The sequence below is a fragment of the Camelus dromedarius genome, chromosome 20 (genome assembly GCF_036321535.1).
Source record: "Camelus dromedarius isolate mCamDro1 chromosome 20, mCamDro1.pat, whole genome shotgun sequence".
In the NCBI taxonomy this organism is placed as follows: Eukaryota; Metazoa; Chordata; class Mammalia; order Artiodactyla; family Camelidae; genus Camelus; species Camelus dromedarius.
In genome coordinates this window covers 8,793,018-8,815,635 of record NC_087455.1, presented here as the reverse complement: position 1 = coordinate 8,815,635, position 22,618 = coordinate 8,793,018, and the positions used below count along the sequence as shown (strand labels likewise).

The following is a 22,618-nucleotide window of genomic DNA, read 5'->3' as shown; positions in this document are numbered from 1 at the left end:
CCTATCAGATGGTCCAAGAAATCCCCAGGGAAGGGCACCGTGGGGTTTACCCAGCACCCTTCGTCATCCCGGACTTCCCTGGGGATTCCCCTTCTCCCAGGAAGCATGTGTTCCTGCAGCTCCCGGGCGTGGGCCCAACTGGTTCAGAACCATCCCTGTGATTAGTCCAGAGGGGCTCGTGACCCAACTGGGGTCGAGGAGGCTTGAAGCTGGAGGTTTCTGGGAAATTCTTTCTCGATCTCTTAGAGAAGTTGTGGAAATGGTGTTTTCTCTCTTCCTCTGGCTGTTACGGTAAAGATGGGAAGCCACACGGGTGCAGCCTGTCCCCCTGCCAGCCTCAGGGAGATGCCACTGCAGAAAGAAGGGCAGACTTGGAGAACTAAAGGGAAATGGAGCGGGGGTTCCTGGAACAGACACTAATTCTGAGCCACATGCCCCTCGCCGTCTACTATTCCCCCCTTCTGTGAGCCCTAGGGACCAATTGACCTCTAGGGACCAATAATACAAGGGCCCTCTACGCTCAGGCTGCAGGATGGTTTCAGCCAACAGGGAGCCCCGGCAGGAGACAGGAGGGAGGGCAAGGGAAGGTATCTATCCCCTGGCTCCCCTCCTTTGGCCCCCATCCCCACTCCCTCTCTGGGGGTCGCTGTGAACTGAACCCTCCACCCAAGTCTCAGCTCTGGTCAGGGCCCTGCCCCATCCTTCCCTGTCTCCACGTTCCAACAACTGTTCCCTCCCCACGCCTCAAACTGGGCATGACACAGGAGCCCCAGGGCATCTGTCCCCGGAGCCCCCTACACCTACCCACACCTTCTTAAAGGTCCCTTTATGTGGTCCACAAGCAGCACAGGAACGAGGCTCAAAGGCATTAGTCATTAGAAAAATGCAAATCAAAACCACAATGACACACCACTCCGTGCCCACTAGGTCGGCCATAGTACCAAAAAACATACAATAACAAGTCTTGGTGAGGAGGTAGAGAGCTGGAACACTCATACATTGCTGGTGGGGGGGAATGTAAAATGGCTCAGCCACTTTGGAAACATTTGGCAGGTCCTCAAAAAGTTAAACACAGAATTACCAGGTGACTGACTCATCAATTCCATCCCTGGGTGTACACCCCAAAGAGTTGAAAACAGGCTTTCAAACAAACATTTGTACATGAATGTTCAGAGAAGGGCTATTCACAATAGCCAGAAGGTGGAAACAACCCAAATGTCTATTGATAGGTAAGCAGATAAACAAAATGTGGCCCATCCATACACTGGAATATTGTTCAGCCATAAAAAGGAAGGAGGTAGTGATACGTGCTTCAATGTGGGTGAACTTCAAAATTATTATGTTAAGGGAAAAAAGCCAGACACAAAGGGTCACATGTTGTATGACTCTACTTATATGAAACATCCAAAATAGCTAAATATAGTAACTTATGGTGAAAAATAAATGAAAATGAATATATGTATGTTCATGTATGACTGAAGCATTGTGCTGAACATCAGAAATTGACACAACACTGTAAATGGACTATACTTCAATAAAAACATATAAAAACAAAAACAAAATAGCTAAATCCACAGACAGCACACGGGAGGTCGCCAGGGGCTCAGAGGCAAGGAGGAGGGGTAGGTGGGAGTGACTGTTCAATGGGTGCAGCGTTTCCTTTTGGGGTGATGAGGTAGTGGTTAAACAACACTGAATGTACTCAATGCCACTGAATTGTGTGCTTCAAAATAGTTAATGGTCAATTTTACCTCAATTTTTAAAAAACTCCTTTATGAAATTCTTGAATTATCTTAGTTCAAGGCTACTTTGTGCGTCTTCTGGGGACAATGACTGACCATCACCACCCCCGCCCCCACTGTGCAGTTATATGAATCAGTGCACTTCTTCACAGCTTCATTTAAGCCACTTTTAGTCTATGCAGCAGGAAGTTTCCTAACTGACATACCCATTCAACCACCTCCCAGCTGTGTGACCTTAGGGAACTGTATAAACTTCTCTGAGTCTCAGTTGCCTCATCTGTCAAATAGAGCTAATAATACCAACTTCACTGGGCTGGTTTAGGATTCTTGCACACAAACTTAGGAGAATGTATAAAATGTACCTAGAGCATTAGGTGGCGCTCAGAGAGTGATGTCATTCATTCCTCTTAACACCAAATTACGGCTCTCCCTCGGGGCAGCAATCTTAGAATTGGGATCAGGCTCAAATGAGGAACACAGGGTGCAGCTGGCAGGCAGGCAGGCTCGGTCACCAGCTTCCTAGAGCTGGATCTCAGCCCTGCTCCTTACTGTGCACAGAGGGCATAATGAACAGAATCACAGCATCTCGAGATGGGAGGGACCTTAGATCTCTCTAGACCAGGGGTTGGCAAACTATGATCTGTGGTCACAAATCCCACCTTTCAGGCATCTTGCCTCTTCAGGCCAAACATTCCCCATTCTTTCAACCGAGCATCACGGGACAGAGTTTTGACGCCCACTGGCCACATGCGGCAGACTGCTGGGTGTTCCTCAGAACCCTGCCTCTCCTCTTCCCAAGCACACAGCTGAGCTCCATTCCCCAGACTCCCTCGTGGTCAGGCACAGCCATGTGGCAGAGCTCCAGCCAAGGAAAGAGGCTAGAAATGTTGTTTGCTGGGTCTCAAGCCAAGGCTTTTAAGAAGTGGGCTTGCCTCCTCTGTATTACTTACCCCTCCCGCCAATGGACGCAATGACAAAGCCCCTGGGGGCAGCAGGGCCACAAAGGTGGAGAAGCCTACATCTCTGAGTCACCACGTGGAAGACAGACACCCACGGAACTAGAAATACCCATTGTGGACTTCCACAAGTGGGGAAAAAAAAAAAAACACCTCTTGTATCTGAGCCATTAAACCTCGTGGGGACCACAGGCACACCTCAGTGTACTGTGCCTCACTTTATCGTGCTTTGCAGATTTTGTGTATTTTACAAATTGAGGTTTGTGGCAACCCTGTGTCGCCTAAGTCTACGGGTGCCGTTTTTCCAACGGCATTTTCTCACTTTGTGTCTCTGTGTCAATATGTTGGTAATTCTCACAGTATTTTGAACTTTTTCATTATTATGACATTTGTTATGGTGATCTGCAATCGGTGACCTCTGGTGTTACTATGGCAAAAGATTATGACTCAGTGGAGGCTCAGATGATGGTTAGCATTTTTAGCAATAAAGTATTTTTTAATTAAGGTACGTACATGAGTTTTTTCTAGACATAATGCTATTGCACACTTAATAGACTACAGGATAGTGTAAACATCACTTATACGTGCTGAGAAACCACACACATTGTGTGACTCGCCTAACTGTGCCAGTCGCTTTATTGTGCTGGTCTAGAATGGAACCCACATCTCCGAGGTACGCCTGTATCTGTCACTGTAGCAATTAATGCTGTTGCTAATACACCATCCTACTCCCTTTAGTGTGAAACGCCCTAAATTGAATTCTGCAAGGTTTCACTAATTCCAAAAAAAAAACCCCAAAAAACTCCAACTATTCTGTGCCAGGCCCTGTGCTAAATTCCATGGGTTCCAAATAAAATAACAGCATAACAGTATCTGCTCTCAGGAAGCCACAAAATAGTCAGGGGGACAGATGCCTTGACAAAAGCTGGTACAAGGTACAGTGAGGGCATCACAAGGAGGTGGTCAATTCTGCCAGGAATCAGGCTGGTCAGGAACGGACTCCCGGAAGGGGAGATGCTCAAGTTCAGGGTATTAAGTCACAGGCATCCAAGGCAGAGGGACCAACCTGAGCAAAGGTAGGGCCTGAAACAAGGAGGGAAGTGTGAGGGGCATGGATGAGTCTGGAATAGGGAGGAGGGGGAGGAGGAAACGGGGAGAGGAAGCGGAGGGGGAGGACAGGGAAGTGCAAAAGACAAGCAGAAGAGAAACACGGCTCCAGACCCTCACAGGCGGCCTAGCGAGTGTTCGGGAACAGATGACAGAATGATTACACAGAAAAACTGATATGATCTGAACAAGCACTTTCCAGACGAGGACTGGTTTTCTAATTTGAGGTGAGAATGTCCTGCTGGTTCATCATGTAGTGACCAGCTCAGCCTCCCTTGCACTTTGGTTTTTAGAAATAAAATGCATGAATAAAATCAGTAAAAAAAAAAAAAAATTGCCCCTCTCTGGACCTCAGTTTTCCTATCTGTATGATGAGAGGGTTGGTTAATGATATCAAAGTAAAAAAGAAAAGAATTATATGATTTTGTAACTGTGCGGCTAGAGATCCACCTGTGTAAGTATCGCTGAGTTTTAGGTGTCACGCACTGTGTCATTAAGACTCAGAGGGTCATGAAAACGAACTATGTATGACTGAAACGTGCTGCACACCAGAAATGGACATGACATTGAAACTGACTATACTTCAATAATATAAGATAAATAAATAAGCATGATCATTTAAAAAATAAACTAAAAAGTTCATATTTGAAAAAAATCAGACTGTCATAAACTAGAGAGCGGCATAAATATGGACTGGGGGAAGCAGGGGTGACTGCTAATGCGTACACATGGGGCTCTTTCGGGGGTGACGAAATTGTTCTAAAATTGGCTGTAGTCAGGTTTGTACAACCCCATGAATATCCTAAAAACCACACTTTAAATGGGATTGTATAGTATGTGAATTATACCTCAATAAAGCTGTTACCAAAATACAATTTTAAAAAATTAATAAAAAGGAAATCGTGAAAGGCCTTGAGGTTAAAAAAAAATGAATGCCTGTGAGTGAGCTGGGAAATGAGAGATTCGTTACGTTCTCACACAGGACTGCCCGTGCTCCGGTCTGTCCAGGCAAAGCCCAGCCAAAGCCCAGCCAAAGAGCTTCTGGCTACACCGTCCCAGTCAGCCTGGGTCTCCCAGCCCCGGAAGATGCTGGTCCCTCGACAGTCAGACACCCCAGCCCCCTGACACTGTTACCCACATGCCTGGGCCGTGTAGACAAACCCCGGAGATCACTGCAGGGCCCTTGGGTCAAACAGCAGCCCTTTCCACCTCTCCCTGGATGTCTGCTTTTCCCTCCCGAAGGCCGGAGGGCCACCCTGGAGGCTCGGAGCCTTTGAACAGTTTAATTCCCCTGGGAGGGGAACTGACAATGGCTGTCACACCTTGCTCTGAGCCCGTGATGAAAGGGACCAGGGGCCTTCACTCCCCCACAAGGAGCACTTCCTCAGCACCTGGCCCGCCCCGAGCTTCGTGCCACACTTATGACACTGGACAAAACAGTGCTGGCCTTAGGAGTTCAGAGACCAGCAGGGAGAAGGGACAATGCGAGGTCAGTGGGACACATGTTTTGATAAGGGTAAGCCCAGGGGGATACTGGGAGCACCCGAGATGGCTCCAAATCCCATCTTAGGGACCAGGGAATGACAGGCTCATCATCCACATAATGAACACGATAAATGGCCACCACTCACACCAGGCACTAGGCTGGTGCTAGGGACACCTCAGAGAGGTGGGGCAGCCCTGTCCTCAACGAGCTCACAGTCCAGTGGACTTGACGGACAGCACCTCCAAAGTCATCCCAACCTCCCTGGGGTGAACAAGGTGGAAGCAGCAGGGCTCGGTGATGGTTTGAATGAGCTGAGCCAGGGAGGGGAAACCCGAAAATCCAGAAGCCAAGCATCCCATCGCTCCTCCCACTCTGGTCCAAGCCACCTTGCCCTTCTGCCTGCACGACTGCAACAGCCTCCCAACCACCTCCCTGCCCTTCAACCCATTCTCCACCCAGCAGACAGCAGGATCCTGGTGGAAAAGTGAGCCAAGATCAGATCACTCCTCTCCTCAGAACCCTCCAAGAGCTTCCCTTCTTACTCATAGTAAAAACAAAAGTCCTCACAGTGCCCAACAATGTCAGGCATGACCCGCATGCGCACCACCACCTTTTCCCCTCACCAAAGGCTCCCCCACCGCTCACGCCCCTCCAGCCACCCTGGCCTCCTGGAGGCTCCTCGAACACGTCACATGCACAGCTACCCCAGGGCTTTTGCACTGGCTCTTCCCTCTGTCTAGGATACGCTTTACCCTAAAGTGCCACATGCTCACTCCTTCAGCTCCTTTGGGTCTTTGCTCAAATGTCACCTTTCCAAGGAGAGCCTCCATGAACACCCCATTTGAAAGTGCACACCCCCTGGCACTCCCCAGCCTCCTTTCTGGTGAACTTTTCTCCATTGAGCACTTGTCACCATCTTACAGCCATACAGGAAATGTCTGTTTGTTGTCTGTCTCCCTGAATGTAAGCTCCATGAGGACAGGGATTTTTCTCTATTGTCCACTGCTGTTGCCCTGCCCTCCGCCCCAATAACGCTGGTACACAGTGGAAACACAAATAAATACAAGTGGAATAAACACCCAGGTCTGCGGCCAGAGGGGCCGAGAGTCACACTGCGCAGGAGTAGGTGGGGAGGGGGTGCTTCAGCTGAAGGGGTCCTGGGGAAAACAGCTTGGCTGCTCTGCGCCCAGGGCTATTTTTAAGCCACCCATGACGAAGCCTTTACCTGCTTTTCTGCGACATGTTAAGTAATTGGAGAGCAATGAGGACCTCACAGTTCCTCCCGCCGATAAGAGTTATCAAGGCCTCCCAGGAGCCCTGGCACGGGTCTCATCCCCTCCTCCCAGGACCCATAGTGACGGCATATTTGCTCCATGAAGTGCAGGCCTTTCCAGATGCCAACTCTCTTTCTGCCTGAGTACTGGGTTTTACAAGCCTCATGCAGCCCTTTTCCAGAGTCCCGTGTGCAAACGAGGTTATGTGGAGAAGAAATGAATTTTATTCAGGGCCTCTCAGGAGCTACACCCTTGTCCTATGAGATTTTACTCTCCACCCTGCAGTGGGTGTCAGCAGTGTGAATGGAAAGGTGGGGAAACTGAGGCTCAGGGAAAATGAGTCACCCAAGGGTCTCAAGTAAGGGACAGAGCTGGGGTTCCCCTCCAGGATTCTGACCCAGGACTATCTCATGCTCAAGTTTATGTTCTACCCCATCTCTACAACACCAAAGGACTTGGGCTGTTTCCTTTTCCATCCTTTAAACTTGGTGTTTATTCTCCCTGGTTTGACTTTCTTCTCAGTGCACCGCCCAGGGAGGCCAATACACAGGGCAGAGATGAGGGAGGTGTAGCTGAGCCCCAGTGGGGGAAGATGTTTCTAAAGCACAGAGCCACACCTTCCTGGTGCAGGATTAAGGCTTTCCAACACTGTCCCTCTCACTCCTCCAGACTCAAGGTGCTTCTGCATCACCATCATCACCATCACCACCATCATCACCATCATCCTCACCATCACCACCGTCATCACCATCACCACCACCACCACCATTACCACCATCAACCTCATCACCATCACCAACATCACCAACATCACTGCCATCACCACCATTATCACCATCACCACCATTATCACCATCACCGCCGTCATCACCATCACCACCACCACCACCATTACCACCATCAACCTCATCACCATCACCAACATCACTGCCATCACCACCATTATCACCATCACCACCATCACCATCACCATCATCATCCTCATCACCATCACCACCATCATCACCATCACCATCGTTTACTAGGGCAGCCATAACAAAGGACCAACACCTAGGTGGCTTAAAACAACAGAAATTTATTCTCTCATGGTTCTGGAGGCTCCAAGACTGAACTCAGGGTGTCAGCAGGGCCATGCTCTCCCTGATGTCTCTAGGGAGAATCTTTCCTGGCCTCTTCCCAGACCGTGGTGGTTGCCAGCAATCCTTGGCTTATAGACACATCATTCCAATCACATGGCTGCCTTCACATTGTCTTCTCTCTGTGCACGTCTGTCTTTGTCTCCAAATTTTCCCTTTTTACAAGGACCCCAGTCACATTGGATTAGGGCCCACCCTAATGACCTTTTTGTAACTTAACACTGTAGATACCATATTTTTAAATAAGGTCATATTCTGAAGTACGAGGGGTTAGGACTTCAACACACCTCCACTGGAGGACACAACCAACCCTGGTCAGGACAGCTGACATCCCTCTTCTGTGACCACATGCCATGCACGCTCGCACTGTTCTCCATGTACCACTAGAGTTCTCACCACAACCCTGTAAGACAGAAGTCTCACTCTCTCCACTTGACAAGTAGCAAAATTGAGGCTCAGAGGGGCTCGGAACTCACCCCAGGTCAGCCACTAAAGGGCTATGTTAGGACTCAACCTAAATCCAGGATTCAAACTCTCAGCCAGTCGTCTACACCACAGAAGCTTTGTTTCTGATGATTTGACTACCCTCTGCATACCTTCTGTTTCAGCCCCAACACGATTCCCATCTGCAAATGCTCAGCGCTGTTACTGCCTTCAAATGGAAAGTTTAAAATATCATCGCTGAACCCAACTTACCCCAACCTACTCCCAACTTGTTCCAGGATGGGAACACCCCACACGTACACATGTTTTGTACATTAAGATTCCTTCAGAAAAATGCATGTATCCTTCACTGACTAATTTCTGCTGCCCTGCTTATGCAAACTCTAGAATTTGCAGTTGTCTATTACAGCTGAGTGGAGGGACCCCCACCTTTCTCAGGATGGTACATCCTGGACCCCAGCCACCTGCCCGGGTAGGTGGCTCCTGACTGCCCAGGAAGGCGGGGGGTGGGAGGGAATGGGAAGAGGTTGGGTGGGGCATCAGGAAGACCAGCTCCAGCTCTGACTTCCCTTTCCTCCTCCACGTGTGCTCCCCGGAGCTGCAGGCCCCACTCATTCTGGTCCTTAAAGAACAGCTTGAAAGAGTTTCTCAAATTTACCAAAAAAGAGACCATCCAATTCTCAGCTACAAGAGAACAAAGGAATAATTCATTCAGCAAACATGAATTAAGCATCTGGTCTACCGTGGGGTGGGCACTAAGGACTCACTGGGATGAGCGAGAATGCAGGGGAAAGAGAAAACCTGTGTGTGCGCGTGTGTGTGTGCGCGTGTGTGTAGGGTTGTGCGTGTGTGTGGTAGGGGTGTGGGTGTGAATTTCAGGCAAGCATTTTAATGTACTTCCTCACAGCCATCAGTCAGTAAGACAGCGCCTCCCCACTTCACAGAGAAGCGTAGGTTCAGCAAATTAAGTGACTTGTCCGTGGGCACACAGCAAGGAAACTGAGAGCCAGGGCTGACCCCCAGGTCTGAGCAGCTGAAAAGTCCAGGCTGCTTTCTTCCTCGTCTTACTGCCCAGACAATGGAGCAGGGGACTGAAGCCTGCTCAGCAGAAGGGTGACCCCAGTCTGAGGTTGTAAGGACACTCCCCTGGCAGCAGCCTGGAGGATGGAGTGTGAGGAGGGCAGCGAGTCAGGAGAAGGTTAGATGGCTTTGGAGAGATCCTGAGGAAACCTGGCTTGAGGCAGGAACTGTGGGGCTGCACAGAAAAGGCTGGACTGGAGATGCTGGGGTAGGCTTCTGTGGGACTGGTTTGATTTGGAGGAGGAGCAAGAAAGAAAGGCAGTAAGTCTTGAAATAAAATGAAAAGAAATGAGCCCCAGGCAGTAAGAAAGTCTTCCCTCTTCTCAAGGCTCAGACCTTCAAGGATACCAGGAAAACCACATCACAGCTCCACTTCCCGTTCTACTTTAACAGGAACAGAAGAGCTGAAGCTGTGGAAGGAGAGAAGAAAGAAGAGAGCAACAGACTTCCTTCTTCTCCACCCGTCGCTACTGAAGCCCGGCACTGAGCCTCTAGGGCTGGAAAGAACAGTAGCACCGAAGCCTGAAGAAGCTGCGGTCTTGAGAGACACAAACATGACTCAGCCTTGTAAACAAGCCAGGAAAGTCATTGCCCTCAATGGTTCTCCCTCCTCTCCCTCCTCTCCCCGATCAGTCCTCAAGCTGGCCAAACCTCCTGCCTATCTCCCCTCTCCATCTCCTGGGCCACTCGCTCCCAGCTCCTACAAGAGCATCCTGAATGGCTTCCCTCCTTCCGGTCCTGGTCCTCACCCACCGAATCCACTCAGTCCCAGGTACCCAGAACTATCTTCCTAAAGGGCAAGTGTCACATCACTCCCTGCTGTAAGCCTTCAATGGCTCCTCAACAGCCTCAAAATAAAATCCAAGCTTCAGGATGTGGCTCCCGCCTTCCTCTCCAGACTCCGTGCATCCCATCTCAAACATCAGGTTCACTGATGTTGAGTCATTTGGTTCCCAGCACAAACCACACTATTTGCACCACCCACGTCCTTGCCAAGGTGGTTCCCTACGCTTGGAATTTCCTTCTCTTCCCTTTGCTCTTTTTCTGGCTAATTCCTATTCATTATTTAAGATTCAGCTCAAGGATTACACCCCATAGAAAGTCTTTTCTGACCCTCCCTGCAGGGTGGGGCCAGGTACCGCTTCATAAGCACTTGGGGATACCTTCTGTTCCCCTGGGAACACACAAACCACAATGGCTCACAATTGGCTGTAAGGTCTGCCCCAGGTCATCAAGGATGATGCAATGTATAACACCACAGCTGGCACACAGAGGGACTCAATAAAGAACGAGAGGCAACCAATGTTATGGGTAATTAAAGAATAAAATAATGAATTACAACAGGAAGGATCAGGAAAGGCTTCACAGAGAAGGTGCATTTGAGCCATTCCTTACAGAGGTAGCTAGATCATTGGTAGGTGGAGAGGGTAGGGAAAGAGCAATTCAGGTGGAAAAAACAGCGAGACTGCAAAGCTATAAACATGTACAATTTGGTGGTAATGTTAAACAGGGTGATGAGCTTAGCACAGGGTGATTGAGGGAGGGTGCAGTGGACCCAGAATCACCAAGATGTCATGTCAGGTGGCCATCCTATTGTGTATTAAGATGTTAAGATGTTTTGCAGGCTACAAGTACCAGGAAGCCAACTCAAAACAGGTAGGATGTTCAGTGTCTGGTTCCTTTCATCTTTCTGCTCAGACACTCAACATGTATTTCCTAAGCAAGGCCCCCTCATAGGCCCAAGATGGCTGCCACAGTACTGACCATCACATGCCAACACTGCTACTATGTCCAGAGCAGGAGAGGCTATTTCTTTCTAAATGTCTCCTTTTAAAATGGAGAAAAATCTTTCCCCATCCCCCCAGCAAATTTCCCTTCATATTTTATAGCCACTGTGTCACATGTCCATGTCTAAACCAATCCCTGCCAAGGGGAACAGGACCAGTGATTCACCCTGGGGCTGGGACCGACCTTCCTTAAAGCCTCTGGAAGGTGGACTTCTGAAGATCAACGTTCTGTCAGCAAGGCAGAAGGGGAAAAGGTGCTGGGTAAGGAACCAACAGTGTCTGCTACACCTCACCACTGGCCTCCAAAGTATACCTTTAAACAGAGTGTAATCTGCAAATATCCCACATCTCCACCCTTCAGCGGTTCTATTTTAGGTCTGAGGAAGTAACTGTCCTAGGAGAGGAAACTCGCTAAAAGCTATTACGGGAAGGTCTATAAACAACACCGCAGTTTGCTTTTCTAGATCAGGAGTTGGGGGGGGCGGGGTATAGGAAATGGCAGAGATGACTGCATTCCGGAGAGAAACCCCAAATGCCGTGGTATTTTAACCAAGAGTTTGCCATTCCCCTTGAACAAATGTTTTCCTTAGACCGCCAAAAAAATACGCAGCACACCCCTACCACAAAGACTGTGATCTGGCTACTCTCAGCCTTCGGTACCTTTTCCCACTCTCTCCACTTACTGAAATCCTGCCCATCCTAGAAGAGCAAATTCATAGAGCATCTCATCCCCAGACCTTCTCCGACCACCCCCACTGGACTCTCCCCAACCCCGCACACTCATGGCTATTCTTGGGTAATTTTCCTATCGATGGTTATCAGTTCAAAATTATGTTCCACATCTTTCTCTTCTAATCAGATGTAAGGTATTCTAGCCTACGGACCTTGAGTTTTCATCTTTGTCTCCTGGGTGCCCAGCATAGAACAGGAATCACAGGAAAAGTCTGTGCAGTGAAGACTGTTCAAATTGAATTAATTCTTTTTCCCTCCCCTTACCGATCATGCAAATGAGAACTCTTACCCGTTTGGAACCCACTCACTTTTGTTTAGAGACAATGATGTGCCCCTCACTCAGCCACTTTCTGTACAAATTGCTTTCTTTAACACCTTAAAAAAAAAAACCTGCAAGCTTTTTAAAATTTACAGAAGAGGAAACTGAAGCTCCAAAAGACCAAGAGCAAGGCTACAGGCAGGATCTTCCAGGGCCACTTGAGGAATTAGGGCAGGGAATTCAAAGTCAAGTCTTCAGAGGCAATACCACATCGTGGTTAGGAGAGTGGGCACTGAACAGAGACCACCTTGCTTAAAATCTTGCCACCTATGAGGTATATAACCTCGGGCAAGTTAGTCTCTGACTGTCTCAGTTTCCTCCTGTGTAAAATGGGGAGAAAAACAGCGCCTTTGTCATAGGATTATTATAAGATTAAATGACTTTATGGAGGAAAACTGTTCACAATTGTGCTTGACATGTATTAATACATAGTAAATATTAGCTATCATTGATTCCAAGTCCAATGGTTTTCCCGCTGCATCGTGACAAACGCTTACACCCACCAAATCAGCTCAGCCATGAAACAGAGATCTGGCCAAAGGACGGACCCCAGAGAGACCATGCGTTCTGCGGTCCAGAGGGGCAGTCTCAGAGTAGAGCGGATCAAAGATCCCTAAGACAATGCAAAATACAAACTCCGTCCCACAAGGGCTCCCAGCTGCAGCTCAGCCCTCATTTGTGAGGTCCTGGGGCAACTTCCAGGGGAAAGAACATCACATGAGACAGGAGGTACTCAGCCACCCCGGAGCCAAACTACTGCCCATACGCCAAAGAACCACCTGTTAGTTTGCACAAGCTTTGAGGAACTGACACACTTGCAGCTCTTCCCTGGAAAACCCAGCGCCCACAGTGGTGGAGACGAGGCGGAGGGTGCCTCCAGAGCAAGGTGCCCCTGGAAGACACGCGATCCTTTGGCCCTGAGGACAAGAAAGACCCCTTACCCTCGTAAGCTCTCACCTCCCACGTTCATGACCTCACTGTAAGCTGACGGGGGCAAGGGGGTCCAGGACGGAGTTATCACTCCTTGACACGTGTGAGGAAGGAAGGTTCTGAGAGGACAAGTGAGTGCTTGCAAAGGTCACATGACTAGTCAACTTGCATCTCAATTCAGCGCTCTTTTCCATTCTTATTCTGCCTTCTGCATCGGTGTTTGTCTTTCACAATGCATATAAGTCCACTCTTTTCTCCTTTCTTCCTAAACACTTACGTCTTCCCGCTCTGGGAGTTACAAAGATGAACAAGGCATTTTAAGGCCCAGCTCATACTCGGCCCCCCCCCCAGCTCGCAGGGCGAACACACACAAGGGGGCGCTCAGTCAGTGCCAGCGGCCCTGAATCAAACCTTCTGATTGCTACTGTTCTCGTAAGCATTCAGGTTTTTCTTGAAATGGCAATCTTTACATTTTTGTAAATGTTCTTTCTTTTCCGAGTCTGAACAAGACTGAATGTATTCGCTGGCTGGTTTCTTCTTGGTGCCTGCAGAACCGCAGGGGGGCTGAGACCTCTCTGCGAAGCCGGGACCCCCACGGGATCCCCGCCTCCTCTGGAAGTGGGCCTGGACTCTTCCTCCCTCCAGCACAGAGAGACGCAAGAAAGCTGTGTCTGCCGCGGGGTCTGGGCAGGGGAGAAAAAGGCTTCGGTGCAGACTTGGAAGCCCTCAGTATGGAGGCAGAGCCCAAACATACACAACCGGACTGGGGTTAAAAGTCTCGGCCCAGTAGCTCCCACAAGAACATGTCCAGGACCCAGGAAACCCTTGGAGCCTTGGCTGAGCATAAATTCGCTCTGTAAAGCCACTGTGGCCACCAAGGAGCGGTGGGGTGTGAACCACAACAACCCCCCAAATCAGAAAACACAGGAAATGGGAGAATCGGCTCCTCCGAAATGGACAAAACGGGGCAATCTGAAAGAGAATGTCTGTGTGTTTCAAACAAAGATATCAGATAAGAATAAGAAACTCTGATGAGAGAATAAAACCCCAGGATTAAAAGCCAGGATGATTTGAAAGAGAACCAAAGAGAATTTCTAGAAGTAAAATGTAGCATCATTAGAAATAAAAACTCAACAAACATGGCAACACAGTCAAGCACCAGAAGCCAACGCACTTGGCTGAGCCTCCCTGCTCAGCGCCTGCCACTGCCTTGTGCTGGTCCCAAGGGGACCAGAGGAGGAGGACCCCAGAGCCCTCACCGTCCCCCCCCCCAAAATGCTCGGTCTGAAGGGGAGGCAATCATTGGAGCAAACACATTTCCACCCAGGACAGCTGTAAGAATGCTCCCATTTCTGGAGTCCTTGTGCAGGATGTTGCCCTAAATTATTTCAGGTCAGTACAGAACTTGTGAGGACAGGCGGGAAGGTGGGGTCGGCAGCAGACCCCAGACCCTTCCGGCTCCTTCTGGGCCATATTCCAATGGGATAGTGGAGTTGTTCTTTCTTTTTATTTTTCCTTCAATTTGCAAAAATCTTTTTATTTGGACATTTTAAGAATAAGAATATTACAAGGAACATGTCACCTTTACCCATGTTCATCTATTGTTAATATTTTACTCCATTTGCTTTTTCCTTCTGTTCTCACTCACATGTGATTTTTATGTATTCAGAAAATACACATAATTATTTTCTGAACCATTCGAGGGCAAGCTGTATATACCACGGTCTTTTATTGGAGCATTCCTTCTGGCGTTTCTACTCGAAAGGATAATTATTTCAACACAAAACTACAACAAAATAGGCATCCTGCATCCTGATAATGGTATCATGACACAGAATTGTCACACAGGCGGAGTTTTATAAAGGCAGAAGCCTTGCGGGAAAACTCATGATTAGCCCTGATGAGGGAAAGACAAGCCATGCCCCGAAACCACGAGCAGGCGCCGTCTTGAGTCTCTCCTTCCCGTTCTGCTCAGGCTGATGGGACGATGGGCGCCGCTGTGGTTCTCCGGAAGCCCTGCCACATCTGGGGGAAGCGCCGACCCGCACGCTTCTTTATCCCAAGTCTAACCAGACTCCACCTGGGCTCCCTCTGTTGGAAAAAGACACTGCTTGCTCACTTTTCTGTTTTTCTAACTCTGCACTTTTGCATTTCCTGACTTGGAGCAGTAGAGGAAGAGGAAACGCCAAAAATATTACAAGACCAGCTAGTCGGTGGCATTTCCAAGGGATGGGGACCAAAGGGGTTGGCAGGGGAAGCTCAGGCAGCAGGGGGCCTCGGGCTCTCTGCAGCCCGGCACGCAGGCGGCCAGCAGCGCTGATGGGGCCCCCCAAGTGCTGAAGGTCTCGGGAAGCCGTCTTAGATTCTGGCGAGTATCTGGGACAGGAGCCCATTTTCTCCAAATAACAGAGGATGTTCGAAATCTGGTCTTAATCACCCTCTCGCAGTGACAAGGCTACACATTACATTGTGGTGTGTTTCCTTTACTCTCAGAAGATGTGGTCGCCCGCCACACACCACAAAGAGGACAGGACCCTCGGGTTATTTTTTCCCCTCATGATTCAGATGGATTTGTTGTGATCAAACCACACGCTCTCTCTTGATCTCTCTCGTGGCCAATGGTCTGCTATAGGAACAGGGCTGGCTGGGGCTGGGGACACTAGCTGTGGCTCACGAATAAGGTTTTAGTTGTACAAAAGGCACATGTGTTGGGGTTCACGCTGTGCTGGGAAATCAACCAGAGCCGACTTTTAAAGAGAGGACCAACCCCTCGGTCTCGACCCCTTCCTGGGAGTGGGTACGGGGTAGGTGGGCTAGGGGAGGGTATTCATGGGTTGGTGAATTTAATTTATTCATGAGGTGGGGTGAGAAAAATTAGGGTCCCTAGGTTGAAAGTGAACAGTCTGGCCTACAGTCCGAAGGATGCACAGTGCAACAAATCCTCAACTCCAACTCCTCACGCAAAGTTGGGCGTAGAGAAGAGCTTGCATGAAGGAATGAATAAAGCTCAGTGAGGGAGTGAGTATCTGGGAGGACAGTGAGGCTACAAGTAGAGACTGACTCCCACCCCTGGACCACTACCTCTGGGAGGATTTCCATGGTCTTCCCTCCCCCACTGGGCTCGGGGCCGCTCCCCAGAGCCACCAAAACATTTTCCCCTACCAGCCTGCAAAGATGTCCATGTCCCGGTTCCCAGGAACTGTGACTGCCAGGCTACATGGGTTACACGGCAATGGGGAACTAAGGCTGAAGATGGAATTAAGGTTACTAATCAGTTGACCTGAAAATAGGGAGGTCATTCCAGATTATACAGGTGGCCTGATGTAATCTAAAGGGTCCTTAAAAAGTGGAAAAGAGGGAAGAACCAGAGAGATGGCAGCATGAGAAGGACTAAGACCAACATTGCTGGCTTTGAAGATGGAGGAAAAGGTCACGAGCCAAGGAATGCAGAATTCTGGAAGCTGGACAAGGCAAGGGAACACTGCTGTCCCCTAGAGCCTTCAGAAGGAACAGAGTCCTGCCCACACCCTGATGTTAGCTCAGTGACACTTATTTGAGACTTCTGACCTCTAGCACTCTCTGTAAGAGAGTAAGTTTGGGTTGTATAAGCCATGAAGCTTGTAGTCATCTATTACAGCTGCAAGAGGAAACTAATACAACACTTGTCACTAGGATTATCCTCAGATAAGTTTTATTTAGATGCCTATCTATCACTCCCTAGTAATAATAATAATCATAGCAGCTAGCATTTGCTGAGCACTTACCACATGGCAGGGCCTGCACCAGATTTTTCATACATGTAAGATACTATAAAAAGGTTAACTTAATTGAACACTATGATGAAGACAGTATACACTGGGATCTCAGAGTGGAAGTTGGAGCTACAGGCATCTTCAAGGAGATAAAGATACAGGTATATTTAACGAGATGAGTAGGAAGTAGCCTGGGAGAGGGGAAGGGCATTCCAGGCAAGAGGAAAAAATATAGCAGACCCTCAGAGAGACGAATGGCAGGACATGTCCTGGCAAGCATTTTGATGGCTTGGCTTCAGGGTGATAATTTCCACGTTCATGCTCCTAGTCCTTAGGACTCCTCTGAGGTCCTGAGTCACGTGCTCTCGTGTCTGCTTGAAATCTCCACCTGGATGCCTCGCAGACATCTCAAGCTTAGCACTGCCAATGTGGAACCGGACTCTTTAGGCACACATTCCCTCTTTAGTCTCCCCTGTCTACCCAAACAACACCCAGCTGTTCAACCCAAGAGTCATCCTTGAGTCCTTCCCCCTGCCCCACTCTCATTTAATCCAGCACCAAATTGCATCAAAGCCACCAGGTTACACTCACCTCCGTCCACCTTCACTGCTTCCACCTTGGTCTAAGCCACCCTCTTCTTTCCTAGATTACTGCAATGGCCTCCTAACTGGTCTCCCTGCTTCCACTCTTTACCCTCTGTGATCAACTCTTTCTAAAAAAGCAGTAAATTTGGGATTAGCAGATACAAACTACTATATATAAAATAGATAAACAAGGTCCTACTGTATAGCACTGGGAATTACATTCAATATCCTGTAATAAACCACAATGGAAAAGAATATGAAAAAGAACATACATATATACATATATATCTATGTATAACTGAATCCCTTTGTTGTAGCCCAGAAACTAACACAACATTGTAAGTCAACTATATTTTAATTAAAAAAAAATTTAAAGCACTAAAAAGTAATCTCCTAAAAAATGTCAATCCAATTCTACCCTTGAGTCTACACGCATCAAAGTTTCCCATTGTACCTGGAGTGGGGACTGTCCCCAGGATGGTGGGATCTGCCCCTGCCTCCCTCTAAAACCTCACCCTATGCAATTTTCCCCATTGCCCCCTTACACTCTGCCCCCCCCCCGACCTCCCTCACTCCCAGGAACCAATCAAGCTCTTTCGTGCATAGAGGATTTTGCACATTCTGACCCCTCTGCCTGGAACACCCTCTCTGCCTGGCCAGTTCCTTCTCAACTCTTCAGTGTCAGGGAGCCTTTCTCTGGTCAAACGAGGTCCACCCCAACTCCCACAGCACTTCATGTTGGTCGTCATTTTGATCCCTTGTGTGTTTCCTTGACGACAAGAAACACAACCTTTCATTTGTCTAAAGTTACTTGCCTCTTTGTTTTTGCCTAGCTCCTCCAGTGGAATGCAAGCCTCATGAGGAGGGGGCCGGGTTTGTCTTGCATCATCATTTTCATCAGTACTTGCTTGGGGAATTGCCTAATTAAAAGAGAAAGTGCGAGGCTGACACCGAAAGACGAGACTGGAAATAGAAGGCCTTGAATACAGGCCCCATTTATCTTTGCCTGACTGGCACCTCCCACAGGGGAGCCACTCAGTAAACGTGTACCAGAGAAATGAAAGAATGACTCAAATTCCAGATGCATCTGAAAAGTGCTGTCCCTTCTAGGCAACGTTCCCAAAGGAGCTCCCTCTCCTCCTTGGGATTTCTTAGGAGGGAACATGTCTAGGGCATACAGCAAGTGCTCAATAAATGCTAGCTGTCATTGTCACTACTTGCTTATGTGGGGATCATTCATGCATCTCATAGAAAAGACTTGTTCTCCAGCCCATGCCAGATAGAGTAGCTGGGAGAGAAGTGGGAAGAAGAAACGCAGGAGAGAAAATGAGAATGGGGCAGCCAGATTCAGTCAAATACCACTGAGACCTCAGAGGGAAAAATGCAGGGACAATGCTGTTCTAGGTAATACAGATTCCCTTCCTTCCTCTAGACTTCCGCCACCTGGGTGCAGCATGGAGATGCCTGCCGGGACGTGGGTCCTCAGGAGGGGTAAGGGAGGCCCCCATTTGAATTAACACATTCATTCTGGGGCCTGCAAGGCTTCGACTGATTCTGAAAAATCTTGTTCACTGTGGCTGGTGAGGAGTGGGGAGGTAGAGAGAATTTCAGTTTCCTTCACCAAATGGCAAGCTTTCGAAAAAGTCCTTTCTCTCCAACATTATCACATACTAAAAATGAAAAGCTAGCCATCGGAGCTCTCATCAGAAGAAAAATAGATGGGCTGCCTGGCTCACCAGATACAGGAGGGTTGGAAATCAAGTCTAGAGAACATCACACGGTACATTATGTGCTAAGATACTACCCCTTTTTGGACCCTAGAGTTTCTATTTTTCACAAAAGAATGGGATAGAGAAAAGTAATTCCCTATTTAGTAAGCCACCCATTTTATATTTCAAATCCATTTGGTGGCTGAACAGTAAAGGTTAGGGAATTTTTTTTTTAACACTATCGCCAAATATGCAGCTTGAGATAACTGCGTATCTCGAAAATAGCAGCAATAACAGATAAGACAGTACAAGAGAAGGCACTAAAACCATGAAGGTTATAATGCCAAGAAGTCATATTTCCAAATGTTTCGTGGCTGACAAACCATAAACTGACATTAATGAATGGAGCACTGGACTGGGAGTCTGGAGCCTGGCCACGTGACTTTGTATAAGTCACATGACCGCTCCCGGCCTCATCTTTATCACTAAAAGGGGCTGAAACAACTGTTCCGGAAGATCTTTTTTCTTTCTAAACTGTTAAGATATGATGCTTCCTGAATCTTCTCGCTTTAAGGTGACCCTCCAATTACAAAGCGGAAAGGCCTTGGGCTGAAGTTTGATGGAGACATAAAACTGGCCTCAATACTGAATTACGTTTTAAAATCACCAAACATTACTCAGCCATCCATGCCCTGTCATCCCAGAATCAGTTACGCCAAGACAACCTGACCGAGTCTAGCGAGGGATGGAGGAGCGCGGGGAGGGGGGCAGTAGTTCTTGTTCTTTCTGATAAGTGCAGGTAAAGCTGGGGTCACGCTGACGACGGTCTGAGGTTGGCTCTGCATTCCCCTGCGCTGGTGGAAAAATAAATTATTAAAGGAAACCGCTTTAGGAATGCCCGAGAAGAAATCTCGGGATGTATGAAATCGCAGAATACCAGACGCCAGCGAGTTTCTTTTTTCTTTGAAACTTCATGTCGCTCTCAGAAAAAGCAGCAGGTCCCAAAATGGTACAAGTAGAAGAACACACGCCACTTCCCAGTCTTCCCGTGCACAAACCCCTAGCCCCGAGTGGGAATATTCTCCTTTCGTTTCGCTCGCTTTCAGCAAGTGGTCTGGGGCCTTCCTGCAGCGCCGAGTCCCCGCCGGGGCAGGGGGCCGCGAGGGCCGGGCTGGCCGTTCCAGGATCGGCGGGGAACTTTCCTCGGCCGCGCCAGAGAGACAATGCCGCGGCCAGCGCCCGCGCCTCCAGCCGGGGGGGCGCCGCATCGCCGGGGCCGCGGCCCCTCGCCCGGAGGGCGCACGAATCCCCGGGTTGGATCCACCCGCCCCACCCCCGCGCCTCGGGGGCGCAGATCCCCCCGACCCCGGACGGCCGAGCCCCGGCCCCGCGGAGCCAGCGGCCCCGACACCCTCTCTGCGCACCCGGCACCCCGCCGCGAACAGAGCCGGGACCCGCCCAGGGCCCCAGGCCGGCGCCTCTCCGCGTGGGGCCCGGGCAGGGGGCACCGACGATCCGGGGCGACCGCGCGCGGCCCCGCCGAGCCCGTCCGGGCGCTCCGCAACTCACCGGGACCGGGCGGGCCGCTGGGCATTATTCCATCGCGGGCTCGGCGCCGGCTCCCCAGCGGCGGCGCAGATGCCGGCGCCCCGGCTCCCCTCGGCCGGCGGATCGCGGCTCTCGGAGCGGAAAGCGGGCGGCGGCCGGAGCAGCCGGCGGGACGGGAGGCGAGGGCCGGGGGCTGCCCGAGTGCAGAGTGCCCGCCCGCGGCGGCGGCGGCGGCGGCGGCGGCGGGGCGAGGCGCGGGAGCCGAGCGCGGCGCAGGAAGGGGCGGGCGACCATGTGCCGAGGGGAGGAGGCCGCAGCGACGCGCGCGGCTCGGACGATCCCGCTCCGCGGCGGAGGGCGCGGGTTTCAGGAAATCCAAACACTTCGACAGGAAATCGGAATCCTGACTAAGCATTCCGGGCCCGGCGGCCGCCCCGCGCCGGGGGCTCCCGCCTCGCTTAACCCTTGGCCCGCCGGCACGCACGCGGAGCGCAGGCCGTCTCTCCCACACCGCGCGGGGGCCGCAGCGGGCCCGACGCCGGGCAGGGCACTGGCAGGCTCTCCGACACCGGACTCCCGCGTGCGAGCCGAGCGGGGGTCGGGCGTCCTCCCTCTTTGGCCCCACACCCTTCCTCGCCCAGAGTTGGGAGGGGTGGGATTTGTCCCGATAAAACCTTGGCCTTGGGAGGTGCCTTTCTAAGGCCCCCAGACACCAGGAAAGGGCCTTGGCCTCTCTCCCATCCCGCAGGGGATGAATTTGCAATCTCCTGGCCGCTTGTCTTTTTTTTCATAAATGACTTTACCTGAGCTCCCCTCTTACTGCCCCGTGTCTGCTAATTTTCTTATTTTTGCCCAGTGCCGGGAAGCAGGAACTTAGCGGGTTTCGATAGTACAGAAATGGACAGTAATACTATGGACTTTGGACTCAGACCTGGCTTGGAATCCGAACTTTGCCTTTTCTCTGTGTTACCTTGGGTAAATCACATAACTTCTCTGAGCCTCCGTTTCCTCAAATGTGAAGTGAGGTGGTAATCATAGTTTTGATTTAGAAACCAAATGTTTATAAACAGGGACTGACACTTTGTAAATGCTCAAATTAATGAGAGCCATGCTTGTCTTTATTACCATAAGAGACATCAGAGAAAGGAGAGTTTTAACTAGTGGCGGGAGCACGGTGCACCTCTAGAGCTACTTACAAAGCCTCAGAACTTCATTTCTCTCCTTATCACCCAGTGATTATTTTTCTTTGCAGCATTTCAGAAATTGCTCTTTGCAGAGGAAAAGGTGAGTGGCTATGACAGACCCCCCTCTGGTGAAATCTGAAACTCAGCAAACTTCACAAATTTGGTATTTTGCTCTTAACCCGAGTCAGGACACTGTGGAGTTTTGTTTAAAAGTCTGGAGAGGCTTTACAAAGTTGAGAGAACCAAAGTAAATCTCTGTCCAATCAGGCCTGGACTAGGTGGCCAGTGGGAGTGATTCTTTGTGGTTTCCCCCGGAAATGCCACATTTGGGGGTTTTCGACCTGGAGGATGCAGCTTGGTGGTTTTGCTGCAAGTGTTTCAAATTCTTTTGATACCCGATCTGACTTTGAAGAGGGAACAACACACCCCTGAGTGAAAACTGAAGCTTGAAATGAACCTGCTAGGCACTGAAAGTTGAACATCAGCTCCTTCACTCCAAGGAAGGACCAGACATCAGTTTTTGACCCGGGTTTGTCTCTTTTCTGCCACTCATTTTTAGCGGTCGGAAGTGGTGGGACGAGCTCCTGACTTGGCCCCAGGAGACCAGGGTCCTGTCCCAAGCCCTTTGCAGCTGCTGTTCCCTCTGCCTGGAAGAATCTCTCCTTGGCTGTTCTTGGCACTGCTCACAGCTGAGAAGTCAGGTCCTCAAAGGAGACGTTCCCCGACCATTGGATCTACTTATCTTTGACACCCATCTCTCCCACCCCCACCTCTCCCGCATATCACATGCCCCGTTTCATTGTTTCATAGCCCTTGTCACGGTTTAATTTGTCCTGTTTATTTGGTTG

The 22,618-nt window shown here is 49.8% G+C and overlaps 1 protein-coding gene across 4 annotated transcripts in view; it reads right to left on the bottom strand.

Moving 5' to 3' along the window:
• ASAP1 (ArfGAP with SH3 domain, ankyrin repeat and PH domain 1) overlaps positions 1-20,725 on the bottom strand; it is a 313,187-nt gene extending 292,462 nt beyond the window's left edge. For 2 of the 4 annotated variants that reach the window (XM_064476843.1, XM_064476844.1), the window contains exon 1: positions 20,608-20,725. The gene's annotated coding sequence lies outside the window, so the exon portion shown is untranslated. The remainder of the gene's footprint in view (positions 1-20,607) is intronic. The other 2 variants (XM_064476839.1, XM_064476840.1) reach the window with 2 other exon arrangements.
• Between the last annotated feature and the right edge of the window lie 1,893 nt (positions 20,726-22,618).